Consider the following 7,761-nt stretch of genomic DNA (forward strand, 5'->3'; position numbering starts at 1 on the left):
GAGGCTTGGGGCAAAGCTCCAGGTAAAAAAAAGTAGTGAATCAAAGGCATATGGCACCAGGTAAATTAGAGAAACAAAAATGGAGGGTAGTTATAGGCTGAACGGGTACTAGAGAGTGGAAAAAAGGGTAGAGAGGGGAAGCTGATGAGGTACAGATGAGGTAATGTTTAGGAGGGAAGGATTTAAGGGAGTAGGAAGCATTAGATAAAGTTATATGGGGAAAACGGGAAAAATGAGTTTAACAATTAGGATAAGTGGAAGAAACACGGGGATGAAGAAAAGGAAAAAGGAGGAGAAATAAAAAGACAATGCAAAAAACTAATTGAGGTGAGGGCTGAGGACAAAAGTAGGGGTGATCCCAAAATATAAAATTATTATATATTATATATATATATAAAATATATATATATATTTTATATATATATATTCATGTATATATATATATTCATGTGATATATATATATTATATATATATATATATATATATATATATATATATATATAAAATATATTTTATATATATATATTTTTTTTTTTTTTTTTTTTTTTTTTTTTTTTTTTTTTTTTTTTTTTGAGGGGGGGTGCTTTTACAAAATTCATAAGGGATTTCATCTGGTTGTAATGGTTAATGGTTAATGGTTAAAAGCAAGAGAAATGTGCTAGACATCTAAGGTCATGCAGCATTATAGTTAATGTTAGGGAAGGGTGGTTGAGTTAGTGATTAGTTGTCTAAGCTGGGCAAAGGAATTGGTGAGTGAAAGGGTTAGGGTCGGGTGTGGTAAGGAGTTAGATTAGATGAAGGTATGTATGCTTTTGAGGAAAGAGAATAGGTTTTTTGAAGCAGAAAGTGTGGGATTTGTAAGGATGTCTGATGGGTTTGGGGAGGTCGGTGAAGGGAGGATAGGTGGGGGAAAGCAGAGGTACGGGTTGTTTCAAAACGTGGGCATGACAATAGGATGTGTGGGATTGAAAGGGGAACAATACATAAGGAACATAAGGGTGGATCAGAGTGTGACATCAGATAGGAGTGTATTAGACGGGTGTGGCCAATGCGTAAGCGGGCAAGAGCGGTCTCCCGTCTGTTCCGATGAAATGGAGCTGACCAGGAGATTGATTGTTTTACAGAATGTAATTTATTAGTGCGGAGGCTTGACAAAAGATTGCCATCGATTATTACAAGAGGTTTTAAAAAGTGTGGGTAATAACCCGTGGCTGGATACGTGAGAAGCGGGTGGTTTTGATGTGGACATAGCGGCGTGGCGTGCTAGTGTATCTGCCTGTTCTTTGCCGGGGTTTTCCAACATGGCTGGGCACCCAGAAAAAATTTGATTGTTTTATGGCGTGTGGACAGGTAAGAACAACCATTTTCTGGATCTTACAAACAAGGGGTGGTGGTGTGTATTGACTTTATGAGAGTTAATGAGTTACAGGAGTCAGTAAAAATTGTAAAAGAGGAAGAGGAGAGTGAGTATGTGTTTTAGAGCAAAAAGGAGTGCATACAGTTCTGTAGTAAGGACACTGGATTCAGGAGGAAGGGAATATTTGAATGTACGAGTTGGGAAGATTACTGCAAAACTAGCACCGGAGGTGGATTTGGAGCCAGCAGTATATACGTGAATACTAGAGGAATGAGTGGAGACATGGTCAAGGAAATGTGTGAGAAGGATAGTAGGAGGGATATTTGATTTTGGTGTGTCAGGGAAAACAAAAGAGCAAATACGGGGGTGAGGTATAAGCCATGGAGGGATTGAATGGACAGAGAACGGGAGAGGTTGGAGATGAGGTAAAGGGGAATGGGAGAGGAGGGTATCCATGCGAGTGGAGAAAGGAGTAGGTAAACATGGAGATGAAGCTAAGGTAAGAAGTAGGGATTGTGGGATAGTTAGTTTAGTGAGGGAATGTTGGAGGAATCGAACATAGCATCGGAGAGAGAGAAGGGCACGGACGTCGAGATAGAGATGGATGCCTGATTCAGTGTACAGGCTCTCAACTGGCGAGGAGCGAAAGGCGCCTAGTGCAAAGGAAGACCACAGTGATGGATTGTATCAAGATGGGCAAGGAGAGAAGTTGAGGCAGAGGAGTAGATATGGCATCCATAATCAAGAGTGGAGAGGATCAAAGTAACATGAAGATGAAGGAGAGTTTTGCGATCTGAGCCCGATATATGGGGTAGAGTTTTTAAGATTCGAAGGCAGTGGAGAGCTTTTTCTTTAATGTGTAGAATATGGTCTTGCCTGGACAGTTTGGAGTAAAAAATGACACCTAGGAATTTGCCAGAGGAACGGCTTTGGAGTGGAGTGCCATATAGGAAGAGTGGGGTAGGGGTCCTACACGTGAGCGAGAGAAAAGGATGGAGAAAGATTTAGAGGTAGAAAAGCGGAAGCCATGGTTTGTGGCCCAGGAAGAAACTGATGAGATTGCAGATTGAAGAAATTGGTAGAGGTTTGGTATGGATGTGCCAGAGGTATAGATGGTTAAATCATCAACATATAGTGATGACCGGGCTCCTGATGGTAAAACTGAGACAATATCATTAACAGCAAGAAGGAATAAAGTGGTACTGAGCACACTGCCTTGTGGGACACCTTCGATTTGAGGAAAGAAAGATGACGTGGCAAAAAGTGCGTTGGGAGAGGAAGGACTTTATGAAGACACCCATGTTTCCACGTATGCCTAGAGAGGACAATTATCGTATCATATGCTTTTTCTAGATCAAAAAATATAGCTAGTACGGATTCATGGCGTGCAAATGCAGATGTAATATATGTCTCAAAAATGAGCAAGGGGGTCAGCTGTGCTTCGGCACGGCGAAACCGAATTGGGAGGGAGAGAGAAGATTGTGAGATTCAAGATCCCACATTAAGGGAATTTCCCACCATTCGCCCAACAGTTTGCACAAGAAAGCTAGTTAGTGCGAGGGGGCGATAGTCTTGGAGGGAGGGTACCCGATTATTAGGTTTCAGGAAGGGAAGGATAAGAGCTTCTCGCCAATTAGAAGGAAAATTTCCTGATGTCCATATGTGGTTGTAAATTTTAATTGGAAGGATAAGGAGGAAGATGGGATTTGCCGGAGCATACGGTGTGAATACCGTCAGGGCCTTCATGAGTGTTGCGGCACGATTGTAGGGCAGCAATGAGTTCAGAGGAAGAAAATGGAGCATTATAGGACTCAGCTGAGGATGGGGTGAAGGTAATGGGTTTATTAACGACTTGGAGAGGATCAGAAATGAGGGTATCTCGAATATGGAGGACGGGGGCAGGATGGGAGGGATGTTTGCCTGATAGTTTTTGGTGGCGCCAAACATTTGAGATAGATGTAGAGGATGTAATTGATGAAAAAATTTAAATTTTTCCAGCTATTTGTTTACTATTTCCCGGGTTGTACGACGAAAATAGGCAGATGCCTTTTTAAAAGGGGATAAGGGGTGATAGTTGATTTGGAGTACCTCTTTGTAGCGGTAAAACTGTTCCCGGCTGCACGTTTTAAGCAAAGTGCTTTAGTGCAATCAGAATTCCACCATGGAAAACATTTGGAGGTATATGGTCTTTAGGTTCGAGGGATAGCTGTATGTGGGAGCTCTTAAGACTGATTTGTGAAACACTGTATCATTTCTGAAATGGAGGTGAGGGAGGATGGAGGTGTATGAATAACAGAGAGTGAAGTGAAAGTATGCCAGTCGGCTCTATCAAAGCACCAGCGTGGGGAGCTAGGAAGTGGTAGTATGAAGTAGGAGAAAGGAGAACTGGAAAGTGGTCACTATAGGGGAAGTGGTCTAAGAATGACCAGTGGAAATCTAAATGGAAGAGAAGGGAGCATAGAGAGAGGTCAAGCATGAAAAAGATTGCGTGCGTGTATCAAAGTGTGTGGGGCGATCTGAAATTTTAAAAAATTGAGGTCAGCTGTGGAGAGGAAAGCGCTCTAGAGATCGGCCTCGGGAGTTTGTGATAGAATACCCCAGAGAGTGTGGTGGCCCGTTAAAGTCACCAACTATGAGGAAAAAGGGGGTTGAAGGTTGGGAAATTTGATTTTCAAAAGCAACAAAGCAATGGGGGGGGGAAGGGGAGAAGTAGACTGAAATCACTGTGATCCCAAAGATGAAGGAAGATACGAATAAAATGTGCAAGGGACATTGTTTGAAAGGGAGGTGTGACATAAGGTTTTTTTCTGATTGATAAGTATGGACGAGACATAAAGGGAATGTGGGGAAGAGACAAAATGATAATTGGGGATTGGAATTGGAGGGTGTGTAAGAAAGGTCTCTTGAAGGCATACTATAGATGGGTATAAGAGGAAAGGATATGACGAAGGTCAGGTCTGTGAGAGCGGAAAACCCCGAATTTTTTCAATGAAGGAAAAGTTATACTTTACTGATATAGTTGTTTGTACGGGTTGGAGATTTTTAGGGTGAAGCAGCTAGAGGGTGGGATAAGGATGAGAGGTCTGAAATGGGAGGGGGTATAAGAGTTTGGGGTTCTACTAGGAGGGGTATTAGGAGACGGAGGGTCTGAGGGGAAAGGGGGTACTTGGACATAAGGGATTTACGTGTGTATCCCGGAGGGAGTGGAAGGGATAGAGGGGATGGTGGGAGGGTTAATGTGGCGGGGTTGGGTCGGGGGGGGATGAGCTGTTGGGGGGGGTAGGAGGATAGGGTGTAGGGGGGATATCGTTAGGAGGAGGATGGATATCAGCAGTTACTTGGAGTGTGGAAGGAGCAGTTGTAAGATTTGGAGGTTGAGTGTCAGTTTTCATTAAGTAATCTTGAATATTTTCAATAGTTTCTTCTTCTGAGTTGGTTCGGGAGTTTTGGGGGATAAAGGATTTCTTGTGAGGGGGGGAAGAGAGGACTGGTGTCTCAAGCATAGGGGCAAAGGTGGAGGTGATTGTGGGTAGGGGAAGAAGGGGTGGAGCGTTTGTTCTGTCTGTTACGGGTAGTGCGAGGAGGGAGAGGGGAAGGTGTTGGGGGTTGTAGTGGTGATTGGAGTATCTGTAGTAGAAAATTGGAGTGTCAGGATTTTGGATGGGGAAAAGAGTTTGACTGAGGAAGGTAGAGGTAGAAGGGGGGGGAGTTAGATGTACGGGGGTGGGTTTAAAGGGGAATTGGTAGAATGTGCAGTATTCTGGAGTAAGGAGGGAAGAGGGGAAACCACATCGACGTGCTTCTGTCTGGCTTCACGTAGTGTGAGGTCCAAGGTTTGAATCTGAGAGTTGCTACTCAGACTCAAATTTGTAGGTGGGACAGCCCCTATAAAATACATTATGGGGGCCGCCACAGTTGGCACATGTGCGTGATTGTGCAGAGCAGTTAGATCAGGTATGGCCAGGTTGGGCACATAGTGGGCATCTGGCTGTGGAACGGCAATGTTTGGGGTGGGTGTCCCAGACGTAACAATTTTGGCACTGACGGGAGGAGGTTGGTATGGGCGAACAGGGGGGGATTCTCCTCCTATGTAGATGTTAAAGGGAAGGTCATGTCTACAGAAGGTAATTTTGACTATATTAGGGGTTCTTTCGATGACCTCTGGGGGAAAAAGGAAATAGGGATTTTACTGATGTTGCATCACAGTCTGTGAGACAGGCAAAATAGGTCTTCTCCACAATCTGACCAATCTTGTCATAGATGGGCAATTTTCTGGGGGGATTGAAACTGTTCGGTGGGAAGTATTGAGGGTTGGATGGGGTTCTGCAAGGATGGGGTACCATATAGGTCAGTTAGTTTTGTTAAGCTATAGCTTGGTTTTCGGATGTTTTCTGTAACAAGACGGGAGCGGTCGGGTCGGCACGGAAAGAGACTTTACCTACTTGTTTTTGGAGACATTGTTTGGAAGAGAAGGGTGTTGTCAGAGTAGGAGCTGTGGGAGGAATCACGAAAAATCGGTCCCATTTGGCTGCGCTAAAGAGAGTATTCAAGATTGTTTTAGAGATTAGGGGTAGTAAGAAGGGCGGGGGCGTGGACGAAGATGGAGTAGTGTTGAGGGAGGTAGTGTTATGGAGAGGTGGGCAATAAGGCTGTAAGGTATTAATAAAGGAGGATGGGGTGGTTGATGTTGGAGGTTGTGGGGTTAGAGGTGTTGAAGTTGAGCATGATGGGAGAGTGGAAATGTTCCTTAAGGGTTGATTGTTGGCTACTGTACTAGTAGGCATTGATGAGGGGGTAGTTATTGCCAGTGTTCGGAGCCGTGGTCAAAGGAGAGCCTGGGGTCAGGGAATCGGGTGGGTTTACATCGTTGGGGCTATTTGATAAAGGGGCAAGCTCTCACACCTTAGGAGGTGGATAGCAGAAGGGTTTGGTGAAGGGACAGAAACGAAAGGTGGGAAGGAAAAAAAAGACCATGAAAAATAGTTGAGTCGAGGGCTGAGTCCCAAGGTAGGGGGGTTCCCCATCATTGGGTCCCAGTCTCCGCCTCCTAAGCCCCCCACGACAACAACGGGCAAGGGATTGGGGGGGGTCTGGTTTGTAAGCTTTGTCTTTTTTTTTTTTTTTTTTTTTTTATAACAGATTAGTTCCTTCACTATTAAAATCTTTAATTCTGCTTTTGTTGGTGAACTTTTTACTATCATTTTTAAAAAATTATTCTTTGGGTAATTCAAGTTACTGTTCAATTTCCAGGACCCGTTGACTGTTATTCAGCAAAGGGTAGTTACCAACTCTATCTTTACCTGCATTTTCTTATATGAAATTCCAAGTTTTTTGGCTGCTGCCTTAAAATCTAGTCATGAGTAGAAAGTTTCCCAAATATTTCCTGTTTCCATATTTATGACATTTCTTGATTTGACTTGCAGTTTTTAGTGTTTTAATGTTTTTATTATATTTGGCTTTTTCCTTCATTCATTATATGCCTTGTTTCTTGGTTTGATATTTATGTTTTTATTCCATCACATTTTGTTTTCTAAATAACATTGTCAAAATAAAAATTACTTTTACCCTTTTTTTTATTATTTACTTACTTTCCTTATTTAATTTATGTTACTGATATCTTTGATCTGTTATCCATTCCCTCTTTTTGGGGTTATTAATGGGCTTGCTGGAAATTCTAATTTTCATTGGTCTGAGCTTTATCATTGTGGGTAGCTGGTCACTTGCTTAGTTTATAAATGATACAATTTCTAAGTCAATTGTGAACCCTTTCCTGCTTTGGTCTCTGCTGGTGGTCTGACTAGAAGTTAGTAGTATTCAGCTGCTTTGATTTACCAAAATAGACTTATTCAAATATTCAAGTATTACTTGCTATTCTATAATCTAATTGGGAGGTCCATAAAGGGTGATGAGCATCCTGTTATATATATATATTTTTTTTCCAATTTGGTGTTATTTTAAAATTTTTGAAATTTTTGAAATGTAAATCTATGGTCACTTAGTGGCATATTCAAAAATAGTGACTGGGGTTTGGGGCTTGGAAAACAAAGCCCACGGCTTTAAAAAGCATTTTGGGTTCGTTGGTGATGTTTGAGGATTTTCCCGAATGGTCAAAACAAACAAAGGGGCCAGAGAAAGGTCACACAGCATTATGATAAAGTACTGTGGCAAAAAGGGGTAAGAATGAGTTAAAAATTAAGATAAGCGGACAAAAAAAAAGGGGATGAAGAGAAGGAAAAGGAAAGAAAAGACCAAGCAAAATTAGTTAAGGAAGTGCTGTGTGTTGTTTGATTATCCTCCGAGTGTTGGTAATTTCCATATTGAGTGCTGTTATGTTTCTGCTGCTATTTTCTGTTGTGTGTATCTGGTTTTAACTGTTGTAAATGCTTCTTAATTTCAATGCCGT

Source organism: Penaeus monodon, chromosome 35 (genome assembly GCF_015228065.2).
Source record: "Penaeus monodon isolate SGIC_2016 chromosome 35, NSTDA_Pmon_1, whole genome shotgun sequence".
In the NCBI taxonomy this organism is placed as follows: domain Eukaryota; kingdom Metazoa; phylum Arthropoda; class Malacostraca; order Decapoda; family Penaeidae; genus Penaeus; species Penaeus monodon.